This window comes from Taudactylus pleione, unplaced genomic scaffold (assembly GCF_031769625.1).
Source record: "Taudactylus pleione unplaced genomic scaffold, aTauple2 ptg000134l, whole genome shotgun sequence".
Lineage (NCBI taxonomy): Eukaryota > Metazoa > Chordata > Amphibia > Anura > Myobatrachidae > Taudactylus > Taudactylus pleione.
The window spans coordinates 6,232,501-6,252,500 of NW_028284536.1; the positions used below are offsets into that span (position 1 = coordinate 6,232,501).

The window sequence follows — 20,000 nt, forward strand, 5'->3', positions numbered from 1 at the left end:
TTTTGACTTTTTTGGTCTTTGCTTATAGTAGAAAATCCATTATCATCTTAACTCATTTTAATCGTATTTTGACTGAAGTGCTGTAGCAAAAAATCCACATAATGTCTTTAATTTACCCTATTACTTCTATGGTTATTGAGAAAAACAAACTACATTGACTCCAGAAGAGCAAATCATGTGATCTAACAAGTAATTTATCAAAATCATCTTTCCAGCTTACACTTTGGTGATGCAATAAGACAATGATTTTGTAAGAAAAATCTTCACACTTCAAAAAGTTTTTCTTAATTCCTTACCTTTGTACTGATAAGATAACACCTGGTTTTAACATAACACAGGCTTCCACTTAAAAATGCTGCTAGGTTGCGTTCTGCTGATTAGATATCACCAGGAACAACATTAACCATCAGGTATTTTCTAAATGTTGAATAAATTGGCTTAAATCAAATTAAACTCACTTTAGAGATAATTGTTTCAGAGAAAGTCTTGAACCCTACCATAAAATAGGTAGTTAGACATGTTGACTTCTCTACCTAAAATTCCCCAAAATTTGACTAATAGAAGATTCTCGTCCCTGGGTGGGATTGAACCACCAACCTTCCGGTTAACAGCCGAACACGCTAACCAATTGCGCCACAGAGACCCTATATGAGACATAAACAAACAACAGCTAAGAAACATTGATCTGGAAAGTTTCCTTGCCAAAGTTTATAAAGTCTCTAACCTGGACAGTTATTTTAGGACTTTTCGTTAATTAAAAGGAACACATTGCCATGTTCTTGTGATGAATCAACCCTTCTTGAGTTCTAATCACTTCCCTGAGCAGCAGAGTGGCGCAGCGGAAGCGTGCTGGACCCATAACCCAGAGGTAGATGGATCAAAACCATCCTCTGCTATGTGCTATTTTCATTTATCAAATCTAAAATTGGGATTGCTATTTTGACTTTTTTGGTCTTTGCTTATAGTAGAAAATCCATTATCATCTTAACTCATTTTAATCGTATTTTGACTGAAGTGCTGTAGCAAAAAATCCACATAATGTCTTTAATTTACCCTATTACTTCTATGGTTATTGAGAAAAACAAACTACATTGACTCCAGAAGAGCAAATCAGGTGATCTAACAAGTAATTTATCAAAATCATCTTTCCAGCTTACACTTTGGTGATGCAATAAGACAATGATTTTGTAAGAAAAATCTTCAAACTTCAAAAAGTTTTTCTTAATTCCTTACCTTTGTACTGATAAGATAACACCTGGTTACAACATAACAAAGGCTTTCACTTAAAAATGCTGCTAGGTTGCATTCTGCTGATTAGATATCACCAGGAACAACATTAACCTTCAGGTATTTTCTAAATGTTGAATAAATTGGCTTAAATCAAATTAAACTCACTTTAGAGATAATTGTTTCAGAGAAAGTCTTGAACCCTACCATAAAATAGGTAGTTAGACATGTTGACTTCTCTACCTAAAATTCCCCAAAATTTGACTAATAGAAGATTCTCATCCCTGGGTGGGATTGAACCACCAACCTTCCGGTTAACAGCCGAACGTGCTAACCAATTGTGATGAATCAACCCTTCTTGAGTTCTAAGCATTTCCATGAGCAGCAGAGTGGCGCAGCGGAAGCGTGCTGGGCCCATAACCCAGAGGTCGATGGATCGAAACCATCCTCTGCTATGTGCTATTTTCATTTATCAAATCTAAAATTGGGATTGCTATTTTGACTTTTTTGGTCTTTGCTTATAGTAGAAAATCCATTATCATCTTAACTCATTTTAATCGTATTTTGACAGAAGTGCTGTAGCGAAAAATCCACATAATGTCTTTACTTTACCCTATTACTTCTTTGGTTATTGAGAAAAACAAACTACATTGACTCCAGAAGAGCAAATCAGGTGTTATAACAAGTAATTTATCAAAATCATCTTTCCAGCTTACACTTTGGTGATGCAATAAGACAATGATTTTGTAAGAAAAATCTTCACACTTCAAAAAGTTTTTCTTAATTCCTTACCTTTGTACTGATAAGATAACACCTGGTTTTAACATAACACAGGCTTCCACTTAAGAATTCTACTCAGCTGCATTGTGCTGATTAGATATCACTTTGAACAACATTAACCTTCAGGTATTTTCTAAATGTTGAATAAATTGGCTTAAATCAAATTAAACTCACTTTAGAGATAATTGTTTCAGAGAAAGACTTGAACCCTACCATAAAATAGGTAGTTTGACATGTTGACTTCTCTATCTAAAAATCCCCAAAATTTGACTAATAGAAGGTTCTTGTCCCAGGGTGGGATTGAACCACCAACTTTCCAGTTAATATCTGAATGCGCTAACCAATTGCACCACAGAGACCCTATATGAGACATAAACAAATAACAGCTAAGAAACATTGATCTGGAAAGTTTCCTTGCCAAAGTTTATAAAGTCTCTAATCTGGACAGTTATTTTAGGATTTTTCGTTAATTAAAAGGAACACATTGCCATGTTCTTGTCATGAATCAACCCTTCTTGAGTTCTAAGCATTTCCATGAGCAGCAGAGTGGCGCAGCGGAAGCGTGCTGGGCCCATAACACAGAGGTCGATGGATCAAAACCATCCTCTGCTATGTGCTATTTTCATTTTTCAAATCTAAAATTGGGATTTCTATTTTGACTTTTGTGGTCTTTGCTTATAGTAGAAAATCCATTATCATCTTAACTCATTTTAATCATATTGAGACAGAAGTGCTGTAGCAAAAAATCCACATAATGTCTTTACTTTACCCTATTACTTCTATGGTTATTGAGAAAAACAAACTACATTGACTCCAGAAGAGCAAATCAGGTGTTCTAACAAGTAATTTATCAAAATCATCTTTCCAGCTTACACTTTGGTGATTCAATAAGACAATGATTTTGTAAGAAAAATCTTCACACTTCAAAAAGTTTTTCGTAATTCCTTACCTTTGTACTGATAAGATAACACCTGGTTTTAACATAACACAGGCTTCCACTTAAATATGCTGCTAGGTTGCATTCTGCTGATTAGATATCACCAGGAACAACATTAACCTTCAGGTATTTTCTAAATGTTGAATAAATTGGCTTAAATCAAATTAAACTCACTTTAGAGATAATTGTTTCAGAGAAAGTCTTGAACCCTAACATAAAATAGGTAGTTTGACATGTTGACTTCTCTACCTAAAATTCCCCAAAATTTGACGAATAGAAGATTCTCGTCCCTGGGTGGGATTGAACCACCAATATTCCAATTAATAGCCGAACGTGCTAACCAATTGCGCCACAGAGACCCTATATGAGACATAAACAAACAACAGCTAAGAAACATTGATCTGGAAAGTTTCCTTGCCAAAGTTTATAAAGTCTCTAATCTGGACAGTTATTTTAGGATTTTTCGTTAATTAAAAGGAACACATTGCCATGTTCTTGTCATGAATCAACCCTTCTTGAGTTCTAAGCACTTCCATGAGCAGCAGAGTGGCGCAGCGGAAGCGTGCTGGGCCAATAACACAGAGGTCGATGGATCGAAACCATCCTCTGCTATGTGCTATTTTCATTTTTCAAATCTAAAATTGGGATTTCTATTTTGACTTTTGTGGTCTTTGCTTATAGTAGAAAATCCATTATCATCTTAACTCATTTTAATCATATTTTGACAGAAGTGCTGTAGCAAATAATCCACATAATGTCTTTACTTTACCCTATTACTTCTATGGTTATTGAGAAAAACAAACTACATTGACTCCAGAAGAGCAAATCAGGTGTTCTAACAAGTAATTTATCAAAATCATCTTTCCAGCTTACACTTTGGTGATTCAATAAGACAATGATTTTGTAAGAAAAATCTTCACACTTCAAAAAGTTTTTCATAATTCCTTACCTTTGTACTGATAAGATAACACCTGGTTTTAACATAACACAGGCTTCCACTTAAATATGCTGCTAGGTTGCATTCTGCTGATTAGATATCACCAGGAACAACATTAACCTTCAGGTATTTTCTAAATGTTGAATAAATTGGCTTAAATCAAATTAAACTCACTTTAGAGATAATTGTTTCAGAGAAAGTCTTGAACCCTAACATAAAATAGCTAGTTTGACATGTTGACTTCTCTACCTAAAATTCCCCAAAATTTGACTAATAGAAGATTCTCGTCCCTGGGTGGGATCGAACCACCAATATTCCAATTAATAGCCGAACGTGCTAACCAATTGCGCCACAGAGACCCTATATGAGACATAAACAAACAACAGCTAAGAAACATTGATCTGGAAAGTTTCCTTGCCAAAGTTTATAAAGTCTCTAATTTGGACAGTTATTTTAGGATTTTTCGTTAATTAAAAGGAACACATTGCCATGTTCTTGTGATGAATCAACCCTTCTTGAGTTCTAAGCTCTTCCATGAGCAGCAGTGTGGCGTAGCGGAAGCGTGCTGTGCCCATAAGCCAGAGGTCGATGGATCGAAACCATCCTCTGCTATGTGCTATTTTCATTTAACAAATCTGAAATTGGGTTTGCTATTTTCACTTTTTTGGTCTTTGCGTATTGTAGAAAATCCATTATCATCTTAACTCTTTTTAATCGTATTTTGACAGAAGTGCTGTAGCAAAAAATCCACATAATGTCTTTACTTTACCCTATTACTTCTATGGTTATTGAGAAAAACAAACTACATTGACTCCAGAAGAGCAAATCAGGTGTTCTAACAGGTAATTTATCAAAATCATCTTTCCAGCTTACACTTTGGTGATTCAATAAGACAATGATTTTGTAAGAAAAATCTTCACACTTCAAAAAGTTTTTCTTAATTCCTTACCTTTGTACTGATAAGATAACACCTGGTTTTAACATAACACAGGCTTCCACTTAAAAATGCTGCTAAGCTGCATTGTGCTGATTAGATATCACCTGAAACAACATTTACCTTCAGGTATTTTCTAAATGTTGAATAACTTGGATTAAATCAAATTAAACTCACTTTAGAGATAATTGTTTCAGAGAAAGTCTTGAACCCTACCATAAAATAGTTAGTTTGACATGTTGACTTCTCTACCTAAAAATCCCCAAAATTTGACTAATAGAAGGTTCTCGTCCCAGGGTGGGATTGAACCACCAACTTTCCAGTTAACATCTGAATGCGCTAACCAATTGCGCCACAGAGACCCTATATGAGACATAAACAAATAACAGCTAAGAAACATTGATCTGGAAAGTTTCCTTGCCAAAGTTTATAAAGTCTCTAATCTGGACAGTTATTTTAGGATTTTTCGTTAATTAAAAGGAACACATTGCCATGTTCTTGTGATGAATCAACCCTTCTGGAGTTCTAAGCACTTCCATGAGCAGCAGAGTGGCGCAGCGGAAGCGTGCTGGGCCCATAACTCAGAGGTCGATGGATCAAAACCATCCTCAGCTATGTGCTATTTTCATTTATCAAATCTAAAATTGGGATTGTTATTTTGACTTTTTTGGTCTTGGCTTATAGTAGAAAATCCATTATCATCTTAACTCATTTTAATCGTATTTTGACAGAAGTGCTGTAGCAATAAATACACATAATGTCTTTACTTTACCCTATTACTTCTATGGTTATTGAGAAAAACAAACTACATTGACTCCAGAAGAGCAAATCAGGTGTTCTAACAAGTAACTTATCAAAATCGTCTTTCCAGCTTACACTTTGGTGATGCAATAAGACAATGATTTTGTAAGAAAAATCTTCACACTTCAAAAAGTTTTTCTTAATTCCTTACCTTTGTACTGATAAGATAACACCTGGTTTTAACATAACACAGGCTTCCACTTAAAAATGCTGCTAGTTTGCATTGTGCTGATTAGATATCACTTGGAACAACATTAACCTTCAGGTATTTTCTAAATGTTGAATAAATTGTCTTAAATCAAATTAAACGCACTTTAGAGATAATTGTTTCAGAGAAAGACTTGAACCCTACCATAAAATAGGTAATTTAACATGTTGACTTCTCTACATAAAAATCCCCAAAATTTGACTAATAGAAGATTCTCATCCCTCGGTGGAATTGAACCACCAACATTCTGATTAACAGCCAAACGAGCTAACCAATTGCACCACAGAGACCCTATATGAGACATAAACAAATAACAGCTAAGAAACATTGATCTGGAAAGTTTCCTTGCCAAAGTTTAAAAAGTCTCTAATCTGGACAGTTATTTTAAGATTTTTCGTTAATTAAAAGGAACACATTGCCATGTTCTTGTGATGGATCAACCCTTCTTGAGTTCTAAGCACTTCCATGAGCAGCAGAGTGGCGCAGCGGAAGCGTGCTGGGCCCATAACCCAGAGGTCGATGAATCGAAACCATTCTCTGCTATGTGCTATTTTCATTTATCAAATCTAAAATTGGGATGACTTTTTTGGGCTTTGCTTATAGTAGAAAATCCATTATCATCTTAACTCATTTTAATTGTATTTTGACAGAAGTGCTGTAGCAAAAAATCCACATAATGTCTTTACTTTACCCTATTACTTCTATGGTTATTGAGAAAAACAAATTACATTGACTCCAGAAGAGCAACTCAGGTGTTCTAACAAGTAATTTATCAAAATCATCTTTCCAGCTTACACTTTGGTGATGCAATAAGACAATGATTTTGTAGAAAAATCTTCACACTTCAAAAAGTTTTTCTTAATTCCTTACATTTGTACTGATAAGATAACACCTGGTTTTAACATAACACAGGCTTCCACTTAAGAATTCTACTCGGCTGCATTGTGCTGATTAGATATCACTTGGAACAACATTAACCTTCAGGTATTTTCTAAATGTTGAATAAATTGGCTTAAATCAAATTAAACTCACTTTAGAGATAATTGTTTCAGAGAAAGTCTTGAACCCTACCATAAAATAGGTAGTTTGACATGTTGACTTCTCTACCTAAAAATCCCCAAAATTTGACTAATAGAAGATTCTCGTCCCTGGGTGGGATTGAACCACCAACCTTCCAGTTAACAGCCGAACGCGCTAACCAATTGCACCACAGAGACCCTATATGAGACATAAACAAACAACAGCTAAGAAAAATTGATCTGGAAAGTTTCCTTGCCAAAGTTTATAAAGTCTCTAATCTGGACAGTTATTTTAGGATTTTTCGTTAATTAAAAGGAACACATTGCCATGTTCTTGTGATGATTCAACCCTTCTTGAGTTCTAAGCACTTCCATGAGCAGCAGAGTGGCGCAGCGGAAGCGTGCTGGGCCCATAACACAGAGGTCGATGGATCAAAACCATCCTCTGCTATGTGCTATTTTCATTTTTCAAATCTAAAATTGGGATTTCTATTTTGACTTTTGTGGTCTTTGCTTATAGTAGAAAATCCATTATCATCTTAACTCATTTTAATCGTATTTTGACAGAAGTGCTGTAGCAAAAAATCCACATAATGTCTTTACTTTACCATATTACTTCTATGGTTATTGAGAAAAACAAACTACATTGACTCCAGAAGAGCAAATCAGGTGTTCTAACAAGTAATTTATCAAAATCATCTTTCCAGCTTACACTTTGGTGATTCAATAAGACAATGATTTTGTAAGAAAAATCTTCACACTTCAAAAAGTTTTTCGTAATTCCTTACCTTTGTACTGATAAGATAACACCAGGTTTTAACATAACACAGGCTTCCACTTAAATATGCTGCTAGGTTGCATTCTGCTGATTAGATATCACCAGGAACAACATTAACCTTCAGGTATTTTCTAAATGTTGAATAAATTGGCTTAAATCAAATTAAACTCACTTTAGAGATAATTGTTTCAGAGAAAGTCTTGAACCCTAACATAAAATAGCTAGTTTGACATGTTGACTTCTCTACCTAAAATTCCCCAAAATTTGACTAATAGAAGATTCTCGTCCCTGGGTGGGATTGAACCACCAATATTCCAATTAATAGCCGAACGTGCTAACCAATTGCGCCACAGAGACCCTATATGAGACATAAACAAACAACAGCTAAGAAACATTGATCTGGAAAGTTTCCTTGCCAAAGTTTATAAAGTCTCTAATCTGGACAGTTATTTTAGGATTTTTCGTTAAATAAAAGGAACACATTGCCATGTTCTTGTGATGAATCAACCCTTCTTGAGTTCTAAGCTCTTCCATGAGCAGCAGTGTGGCGTAGCGGAAGCGTGCTGTGCCTATAAGCCAGAGGTCGATGGATCGAAACCATCCTCTGCTATGTGCTATTTTCATTTAACAAATCTGAAATTGGGTTTGCTATTTTCACTTTTTTGGTCTTTGCTTATAGTAGAAAATCCATTATCATCTTAACTCTTTTTAATCGTATTTTGACAGAAGTGCTGTAGCAAAAAATCCACATAATGTCTTTACTTTACCCTATTACTTCTATGGTTATTGAGAAAAACAAACTACATTGACTCCAGAAGAGCAAATCAGGTGTTCTAACAAGTAATTTATCAAAATCATCTTTCCAGCTTACACTTTGGTGATTCAATAAGACAATGATTTTGTAAGAAAAATCTTCACACTTCAAAAAGTTTTTCTTAATTCCTTACCTTTGTACTGATAAGATAACACCTGGTTTTAACATAACACAGGATTCCACTTAAAAATGCTGCTAGGTTGCATTGTGCTGATAAGATATCACCAGGAACATTAACCTTCAGGTATTTTCTAAATGTTGAATAAATTGGCTTAAATCAAATTAAACTCACTTTAGAGATAATTGTTTCAGAGAAAGTCTTGAACCCTACCATAAAATAGGTAGTTTGACATGTTGACTTCTCTACCTAAAATTCCCTAAAATTTGACTAATAGAAGATTCTCGTCCCTGGGTGGGATTGAACCACCAATATTCCAATTAACAGCCGAACGTGCTAACCAATTGCGCCACAGAGACCCTATATGAGACTTAAACAAACAACAGCTAAGAAACATTGATCTGGAAAGTTTCCTTGCCAAAGTTTATAAAGTCACTAATCTGGACAGTTATTTTAGGATTTTTCGTTAATTAAAAGGAACACATTGCCATGTTCTTGTGATGAATCAACCCTTCTTGAGTTCTAAGCTCTTCCATGAGCAGCAGTGTGGCGTAGCGGAAGCGTGCTGTGCCCATAACCCAGAGATGGATGGATCGAAACCATCCTTTGGTATGTGCTATTTTCATTTATCAAATCTAAAATTGGGATTGCTATTTTGACTTTTTTGGTCTTTGCTTATAGTAGAAAATCCATTATCATCTTAACTCATTTAATTCGTATTTTGACAGAAGTGCTGTAGCAAAAAATCCACATAATGTCTTTACTTTACCCTATTACTTCTATGGTTATTGAGAAAAACAAACTACATTGACTCCAGAAGAGCAAATCAGGTGTTCTAACAAGTAATTTATCAAAATCATCTTTCCAGCTTACACTTTGGTGATGCAATAAGACAATGATTTTGTAAGAAAAATCTTCACACTTCAAAAAGTTTTTCTTAATTCCTTACCTTTGTACTGATAAGATAACACCTGGTTTTAACATAACACAGGCTTCCACTTAAAAATGCTGCTAGGTTGCATTCTGCTGATTAGATATAACCAGGAACAACATTAACCTTCAGGTATTTTCTAAATGTTGAATAAATTGGCTTAAATCAAATTAAACTCACTTTAGAGATAATTGTTTCAGAGAAAGTCTTGAACCCTAACATAAAATAGGTAGTTTGACATGTTGACTTCTCTACCTAAAATTCCCCAAAATTTGACTAATAGAAGATTCTCGTCCCTGGGTGGGATTGAACCACCAATATTCCAATTAACAGCCAAACGTGCTAACCAATTGCACCACAGAGACCCTATATGAGACATAAACAAACAACAGCTAAGAAACATTGATCTGGAAAGTTTCCTTGCCAAAGTTTATAAAGTCTCTAATCTGGACAGTTATTTTAGGATTTTTCGTTAAATAAAAGGAACACATTGCCATGTTCTTGTGATGAATCAACCCTTCTTGAGTTCTAAGCGCTTCTATGAGCAGCAGAGTGGCGCAGTGGAAGCGTGCTGGGCCCATAACACAGAGGTCAATGGATCGAAACCATCCTCTGCTATGTGCTATTTTCATTTTTCAAATCTAAAATTGGGATTTCTATTTTGGGCTTTGCTTATAGTAGAAAATCCATTATCATCTTAACTCATTTTAATTGTATTTTGACAGAAGTGCTGTAGCAAAAAATCCACATAATGTCTTTACTTTACCCTATTACTTCTATGGTTATTGAGAAAAACAAATTACATTGACTCCAGAAGAGCAACTCAGGTGTTCTAACAAGTAATTTATCAAAATCATCTTTCCAGCTTACACTTTGGTGATGCAATAAGACAATGATTTTGTAGAAAAATCTTCACACTTCAAAAAGTTTTTCTTAATTCCTTACATTTGTACTGATAAGATAACACCTGGTTTTAACATAACACAGGCTTCCACTTAAGAATTCTACTCGGCTGCATTGTGCTGATTAGATATCACTTGGAACAACATTAACCTTCAGGTATTTTCTAAATGTTGAATAAATTGGCTTAAATCAAATTAAACTCACTTTAGAGATAATTGTTTCAGAGAAAGTCTTGAACCCTACCATAAAATAGGTAGTTTGACATGTTGACTTCTCTACCTAAAAATCCCCAAAATTTGACTAATAGAAGATTCTCGTCCCTGGGTGGGATTGAACCACCAACCTTCCAGTTAACAGCCGAACGCGCTAACCAATTGCACCACAGAGACCCTATATGAGACATAAACAAACAACAGCTAAGAAAAATTGATCTGGAAAGTTTCCTTGCCAAAGTTTATAAAGTCTCTAATCTGGACAGTTATTTTAGGATTTTTCGTTAATTAAAAGGAACACATTGCCATGTTCTTGTGATGATTCAACCCTTCTTGAGTTCTAAGCACTTCCATGAGCAGCAGAGTGGCGCAGCGGAAGCGTGCTGGGCCCATAACACAGAGGTCGATGGATCGAAACCATCCTCTGCTATGTGCTATTTTCATTTTTCAAATCTAAAATTGGGATTTCTATTTTGACTTTTGTGGTCTTTGCTTATAGTAGAAAATCCATTATCATCTTAACTCATTTTAATCGTATTTTGACAGAAGTGCTGTAGCAAAAAATCCACATAATGTCTTTACTTTACCCTATTACTTCTATGGTTATTGAGAAAAACAAACTACATTGACTCCAGAAGAGCAAATCAGGTGTTCTAACAAGTAATTTATCAAAATCATCTTTCCAGCTTACACTTTGGTGATTCAATAAGACAATGATTTTGTAAGAAAAATCTTCACACTTCAAAAAGTTTTTCGTAATTCCTTACCTTTGTACTGATAAGATAACACCAGGTTTTAACATAACACAGGCTTCCACTTAAATATGCTGCTAGGTTGCATTCTGCTGATTAGATATCACCAGGAACAACATTAACCTTCAGGTATTTTCTAAATGTTGAATAAATTGGCTTAAATCAAATTAAACTCACTTTAGAGATAATTGTTTCAGAGAAAGTCTTGAACCCTAACATAAAATAGCTAGTTTGACATGTTGACTTCTCTACCTAAAATTCCCCAAAATTTGACTAATAGAAGATTCTCGTCCCTGGGTGGGATTGAACCACCAATATTCCAATTAATAGCCGAACGTGCTAACCAATTGCGCCACAGAGACCCTATATGAGACATAAACAAACAACAGCTAAGAAACATTGATCTGGAAAGTTTCCTTGCCAAAGTTTATAAAGTCTCTAATCTGGACAGTTATTTTAGGATTTTTTGTTAAATAAAAGGAACACATTGCCATGTTCTTGTGATGAATCAACCCTTCTTGAGTTCTAAGCTCTTCCATGAGCAGCAGTGTGGCGTAGCGGAAGCGTGCTGTGCCTATAAGCCAGAGGTCGATGGATCGAAGCCATCCTCTGCTATGTGCTATTTTCATTTAACAAATCTGAAAATGGGTTTGCTATTTTCACTTTTTTGGTCTTTGCTTATAGTAGAAAATCCATTATCATCTTAACTCTTTTTAATCATATTTTGACAGAAGTGCTGTAGCAAAAAATCCACATAATGTCTTTACTTTACCCTATTACTTCTATGGTTATTGAGAAAAACAAACTACATTGACTCCAGAAGAGCAAATCAGGTGTTCTAACAAGTAATTTATCAAAATCATCTTTCCAGCTTACACTTTGGTGATTCAATAAGACAATGATTTTGTAAGAAAAATCTTCACACTTCAAAAAGTTTTTCTTAATTCCTTACCTTTGTACTGATAAGATATCACCTGGTTTTAACATAACACAGGATTCCACTTAAAAATGCTGCTAGGTTGCATTGTGCTGATAAGATATCACCAGGAACATTAACCTTCAGGTATTTTCTAAATGTTGAATAAATTGGCTTAAATCAAATTAAACTCACTTTAGAGATAATTGTTTCAGAGAAAGTCTTGAACCCTACCATAAAATAGGTAGTTTGACATGTTGACTTCTCTACCTAAAATTCCCCAAAATTTGACTAATAGAAGATTCTCGTCCCTGGGTGGGATTGAACCACCAATATTCCAATTAACAGCCGAACGTGCTAACCAATTGCGCCACAGAGACCCTATATGAGACTTAAACAAACAACAGCTAAGAAACATTGATCTGGAAAGTTTCCTTGCCAAAGTTTATAAAGTCACTAATCTGGACAGTTATTTTAGGATTTTTCGTTAATTAAAAGGAACACATTGCCATGTTCTTGTGATGAATCAACCCTTCTTGAGTTCTAAGCTCTTCCATGAGCAGCAGTGTGGCGTAGCGGAAGCGTGCTGTGCCCATAACCCAGAGATGGATGGATCGAAACCATCCTTTGGTATGTGCTATTTTCATTTATCAAATCTAAAATTGGGATTGCTATTTTGACTTTTTTGGTCTTTGCTTATAGTAGAAAATCCATTATCATCTTAACTCATTTAATTCGTATTTTGACAGAAGTGCTGTAGCAAAAAATCCACATAATGTCTTTACTTTACCCTATTACTTCTATGGTTATTGAGAAAAACAAACTACATTGACTCCAGAAGAGCAAATCAGGTGTTCTAACAAGTAATTTATCAAAATCATCTTTCCAGCTTACACTTTGGTGATGCAATAAGACAATGATTTTGTAAGAAAAATCTTCACACTTCAAAAAGTTTTTCTTAATTCCTTACCTTTGTACTGATAAGATAACACCTGGTTTTAACATAACACAGGCTTCCACTTAAAAATGCTGCTAGGTTGCATTCTGCTGATTAGATATAACCAGGAACAACATTAACCTTCAGGTATTTTCTAAATGTTGAATAAATTGGCTTAAATCAAATTAAACTCACTTTAGAGATAATTGTTTCAGAGAAAGTCTTGAACCCTAACATAAAATAGGTAGTTTGACATGTTGACTTCTCTACCTAAAATTCCCCAAAATTTGACTAATAGAAGATTCTCGTCCCTGGGTGGGATTGAACCACCAATATTCCAATTAACAGCCAAACGTGCTAACCAATTGCACCACAGAGACCCTATATGAGACATAAACAAACAACAGCTAAGAAACATTGATCTGGAAAGTTTCCTTGCCAAAGTTTATAAAGTCTCTAATCTGGACAGTTATTTTAGGATTTTTCGTTAAATAAAAGGAACACATTGCCATGTTCTTGTGATGAATCAACCCTTCTTGAGTTCTAAGCACTTCTATGAGCAGCAGAGTGGCGCAGTGGAAGCGTGCTGGGCCCATAACACAGAGGTCGATGGATCGAAACCATCCTCTGCTATGTGCTATTTTCATTTTTCAAATCTAAAATTGGGATTTCTATTTTGACTTTTGTGGTCTTTGCTTATAGTAGAAAATCCATTATCATCTTAACTCATTTTAATCGTATTTTGACAGAAGTGCTGTAGCAAAAAATCCACATAATGTCTTTACTTTACCCTATTACTTCTATGGTTATTGAGAAAAACAAACTACATTGACTCCAGAAGAGCAAATCAGGTGTTCTAACAAGTAATTTATCAAAATCATCTTTCCAGCTTACACTTTGGTGATTCAATAAGACAATGATTTTGTAAGAAAAATCTTCACACTTCAAAAAGTTTTTCGTAATTCCTTACCTTTGTACTGATAAGATAACACCTGGTTTTAACATAACACAGGCTTCCACTTAAAAATGCTGCTAAGCTGCATTGTGCTGATTAGATATCACCTGAAACAACATTTACCTTCAGGTATTTTCTAAATGTTGAATAACTTGGCTTAAATCAAATTAAACTCACTTTAGAGATAATTGTTTCAGAGAAAGTCTTGAACCCTACCATAAAATAGTTAGTTTGACATGTTGACTTCTCTACCTAAAAATCCCCAAAATTTGACTAATAGAAGATTCTCGTCCCTGGGTGGGATTGAACCACCAACCTTCCGGTTAACAGCAAAACGCGCTAACCATTTGCACCACAGAGACCCTATATGAGACAAAAACAAACAACAGCTAAGAAAAATTGATCTGGAAAGTTTCCTTGCCAAAGTTTATAAAGTCTCTAATCTGGACAGTTATTTTAGGATTTTTCGTTAATTAAAAGGAACACATTGCCATGTTCTTGTGATGATTCAACCCTTCTTGAGTTCTAAGCACTTCCATGAGCAGCAGAGTGGCGCAGCGGAAGCGTGCTGGGCCCATAACACAGAGGTCGATGGATCGAAACCATCCTCTGCTATGTGCTATTTTCATTTTTCAAATCTAAAATTGGGATTTCTATTTTGACTTTTGTGGTCTTTGCTTATAGTAGAAAATCCATTATCATCTTAACTCATTTTAATCATATTTTGACAGAAGTGCTGTAGCAAAAAATCCACATAATGTCTTTACTTTACCCTATTACTTCTATGGTTATTGAGAAAAACAAACTACATTGACTCCAGAAGAGCAAATCAGGTGTTCTAACAAGTAATTTATCAAAATCATCTTTCCAGCTTACACTTTGGTGATTCAATAAGACAATGATTTTGTAAGAAAAATCTTCACACTTCAAAAAGTTTTTCGTAATTCCTTACCTTTGTACTGATAAGATAACACCTGGTTTTAACATAACACAGGCTTCCACTTAAATATGCTGCTAGGTTGCATTCTGCTGATTAGATATCACCAGGAACAACATTAACCTTCAGGTATTTTCTAAATGTTGAATAAATTGGCTTAAATCAAATTAAACTCACTTTAGAGATAATTGTTTCAGAGAAAGTCTTGAACCCTAACATAAAATAGGTAGTTTGACATGTTGACTTCTCTACCTAAAATTCCCCAAAATTTGACGAATAGAAGATTCTCGTCCCTGGGTGGGATTGAACCACCAATATTCCAATTAATAGCCAAACGTGCTAACCAATTGCGCCACAGAGACCCTATATGAGACATAAACAAACAACAGCTAAGAAACATTGATCTGGAAAGTTTCCTTGCCAAAGTTTATAAAGTCTCTAATCTGGACAGTTATTTTAGGATTTTTCGTTAATTAAAAGGAACACATTGCCATGTTCTTGTGATGAATCAACCCTTCTTGAGTTCTAAGCACTTCCATGAGCAGGAGAGTGGCGCAGCGGAAGCGTGCTGGGCCCATAAGCCAGAGGTCGATGGATCAAAACCATCCTCTGCTATGTGCTATTTTCATTTAACAAATCTGAAATTGGGTTTGCTATTTTGACTTTTTTGGTCTTTGCTTATAGTAGAAAATCCATTATCATCTTAACTCTTTTTAATCGTATTTTGACAGAAGTGCTGTAGCAAAAAATCCACATAATGTCTTTTCTTTACCCTATTACTTCTATGGTTATTGAGAAAAACAAACTACATTGACTCCAGAAGAGCAAATCAGGTGTTCTAACAAGTAATTTATCAAAATCATCTTTCCAGCTTACACTTTGGTGATGCAATAAGACAATGATTTTGTAAGAAAAATCTTCACACTTCAAAAAGTTTTTCTTAATTCCTTACCTTTGTACTGATAAGATAACACCTGGTTTTAACATAACACAGGCTTCCCCTTAAAAATGCTGCTAGGTTGCATTCTGCTGATTAGATATAACCAGGAACAACATTAACCTTCAGGTATTTTCTAAATGTTGAATAAATTGGCTTAAATCAAATTAAACTCACTTTAGAGATAATTGTTTCAGAGAAAGTCTTTAACCCTAACATAAAATAGGTAGTTTGACATGTTGACTTCTCTACCTAAAATTCCCCAAAATTTGACTAATAGAAGATTCTCGTCCCTGGGTGGGATTGAACCACCAATATTCCAAATAACGGCCAAACGTGCTAACCAATTGCACCACAGAGACCCTATATGAGACATAAACAAACAACAGCTAAGAAACATTGATCTGGAAAGTTTCCTTGCCAAAGTTTATAAAGTCTCTAATCTGGACAGTTATATTAGGATTTTTCGTTAAATAAAAGGAACACATTGCCATGTTCTTGTGATGAATCAACCCTTCTTGAGTTCTAAGCACTTCTATGAGCAGCAGAGTGGTGCAGTGGAAGCGTGCTGGGCCCATAACACAGAGGTCGATGGATCGAAACCATCCTCTGCTATGTGCTATTTTCATTTTTCAAATCTAAAATTGGGATTTCTATTTTGACTTTTGTGGTCTTTGCTTATAGTAGAAAATCCATTATCATCTTAACTCATTTTAATCGTATTTTGACAGAAGTGCTGTAGCAAAAAATCCACATAATGTCTTTACTTTACCCTATTACTTCTATGGTTATTGAGAAAAACAAACTACATTGACTCCAGAAGAGCAAATCAGGTGTTCTAACAAGTAATTTATCAAAATCATCTTTCCAGCTTACACTTTGGTGATTCAATAAGACAATGATTTTGTAAGAAAAATCTTCACACTTCAAAAAGTTTTTCGTAATTCCTTACCTTTGTACTGATAAGATAACACCTGGTTTTAACATAACACAGGCTTCCACTTAAAAATGCTGCTAAGCTGCATTGTGCTGATTAGATATCACCTGGAACAACATTTACCTTCAGGTATTTTCTAAATGTTGAATAAATTGGCTTAAATCAAATTAAACTCACTTTAGAGATAATTGTTTCAGAGAAAGTCTTGAACCCTTCCTTAAAATAGGTAGTTTGACATGTTGACTTCTCTACCTAAAAATCCCCTAAACTTGATTAAAAGAAGATTCTCGTCCCTGGGTGGGATTGAACCACCAACATTCCAGTTAACAGCCGAACGCGCTAACCAATTGTGCCACAGAAACCCTATATGAGACATAAACAAACAACAGCTAAGAAACATTGATCTGGAAAGTTTCCTTGCCAAACTTTATAAAGTCTCTAATCTGGACAGTTATTTTAGGATTTTTCGTTAATTAAAAGGAACACATTGCCATGTTCTTGTCATGAATCAACCCTTCTTGAGTTCTAAGCACTTCCATGAGCAGCAGAGTGGCGCAGTGGAAGCGTGCTGGGCCCATAACACAGAGGTCGATGGATCGAAACCATCCTCTGCTATGTGCTATTTTCATTTATCAAATCTAAAATTGGGATTGCTATTTTGACTTTTTTGGTCTTTGCTTATAGTAGAAAATCCATTATCATCTTAACTCATTTAATTCGTATTTTGACAGAAGTGCTGTAGCAAAAAATCCACATAATGTCTTTACTTTACCCTATTACTTCTTTGTTTATTGAGAAAAACAAACTACATTGACTCCAGAAGAGCAAATCAGGTGTTCTAACAAGTAATTTATCAAAATCATCTTTCCAGCTTACACTTTGGTGATTCAATAAGACAATGATTTTGTAAGAAAAATCTTCACACTTCAACAAGTTTTTCGTAATTCCTTACCTTTGTACTGATAAGATAACACCTGGTTTTAACATAACACAGGCTTCCACTTAAAAATGCTGCTAAGCTGCATTGTGCTGATTAGATATCACCTGAAACAACATTTACCTTCAGGTATTTTCTAAATGTTGAATAAATTGGCTTAAATCAAATTAAACTCACTTTAGAGATAATTGTTTCAGAGAAAGTCTTGAACCCTTCCTTAAAATAGGTAGTTTGACATGTTGACTTCTCTACCTAAAAATCCCCTAAACTTGATTAAAAGAAGATTCTCGTCCCTGGGTGGGATTGAACCACCAACATTCCAGTTAACAGCCGAACGCGCTAACCAATTGTGCCACAGAAACCCTATATGAGACATAAACAAACAACAGCTAAGAAACATTGATCTGGAAAGTTTCCTTGCCAAAGTTTATAAAGTCTCTAATCTGGACAGTTATTTTAGGATTTTTCGTTAATTAAAAGGAACACATTGCCATGTTCTTGTCATGAATCAGCCCTTCTTGAGTTCTAAGCACTTCCATGAGCAGCAGAGTGGCGCAGCAGAAGCGTGCTGGGCCCATAACACAGAGGTCGATGGATCGAAACCATCCTCTGCTATGTGCTATTTTCATTTATCAAATCTAAAATTGGGATTGCTATTTTGACTTTTTTGGTCTTTGCTTATAGTAGAAAATCCATTATCATCTTAACTCATTTAATTCGTATTTTGACAGAAGTGCTGTAGCAAAAAATCCACATAATGTCTTTACTTTACCCTATTACTTCTATGGTTATTGAGAAAAACAAACTACATTGACTCCAGAAGAGCAAATCAGGTGTTCTAACAAGTAATTTATCAAAATCATCTTTCCAGCTTACACTTTGGTGATTCAATAAGACAATGATTTTGTAAGAAAAATCTTCACACTTCAACAAGTTTTTCGTAATTCCTTAAATTTGTACTGATAAGATAACACCTGGTTTTAACATAACACAGGCTTCCACTTAAATATGCTGCTAGGTTGCATTCTGCTGATTAGATATCACCAGGAACAACATTAACCTTCAGGTATTTTCTAAATGTTGAATAAATTGGCTTAAATCAAATTAAACTCACTTTAGAGATAATTGTTTCAGAGAAAGTCTTGAACCCTACCATAAAATAGGTAGTTTGACATGTTGACTTCTCTACCTAAAAATCCCCAAAATTTGACTAATAGAAGATTCTCGTCCCTGGATGGTATTGATCCACCAATATTCGAAGTAACAGCCGAACGTGCTAACCAATTGTGCCACAGAGACCCTATATGAAACATAAACAAACAACAGCTAAGAAACATTGATCTGGAAAGTTTCCTTGCCAAAGTTTATAAAGTCTCTAATCTGGACAGTTATTTTAGGATTTTTCGTTAATTAAAAGGAACACATTCCCATGTTCTTGTCATGAATCAACCCTTCTTGAGTTCTAAGCACTTCCATGAGCAGCAGAGTGGCGCAGCGGAAGCGTGCTGGGCCCATAACCCAGAGGTCGATGGATCGAAACCATCCTCTGCTATGTACTATTTTCATTTATCAAATCTAAAATTGGGATTGCTATTTTGACTTTTTTGGTCTTTGCTTATAGTAGAAAATCCATTTTCATCTTAACTCATTTTAATCGTATTTTGACAGAAGTGCTGTAGCAAAAAATCCACATAATGTCTTTAATTTACCATATTACTTCTATGGTTATTGAGAAAAACAAACTACATTGACTCCAGAAGAGCAAATCAGGTGATCTAACAAGTAATTTATCAAAATCATCTTGCCAGCTTACACTTTGGTGATGCAATAAGACAATGATTTTGTAAGAAAAATCTTCACACTTCAAAAAGTTTTTCTTAATTCTTTACCTTTGTACTGATAAGATAACACCTGGTTTTAACATAACACAGGCTTCCACTTAAATATGCTGCTAGGTTGCATTCTGCTGATTAGATATCACCAGGAACAACATTAACCTTCAGGTATTTTCTAAATGTTGAATAAATTGGCTTAAATCAAATTAAACTCACTTTAGAGATAATTGTTTCAGAGAAAGTCTTGAACCCTACCAT

At 34.9% G+C, this 20,000-nt stretch overlaps 2 non-coding genes across 2 annotated transcripts; both read right to left on the minus strand.

Moving 5' to 3' along the window:
• Positions 1-569: 569 nt before the first annotated feature.
• On the minus strand, positions 570-643 carry TRNAN-GUU (transfer RNA asparagine (anticodon GUU)). Its single transcript has one exon. It is a non-coding gene; the product is annotated as a tRNA-Asn (tRNA).
• Positions 644-4,166: 3,523 nt separating this feature from the next.
• On the minus strand, positions 4,167-4,240 carry TRNAN-AUU (transfer RNA asparagine (anticodon AUU)). The gene has a single exon. It is a non-coding gene; the product is annotated as a tRNA-Asn (tRNA).
• Positions 4,241-20,000: the final 15,760 nt, after the last annotated feature.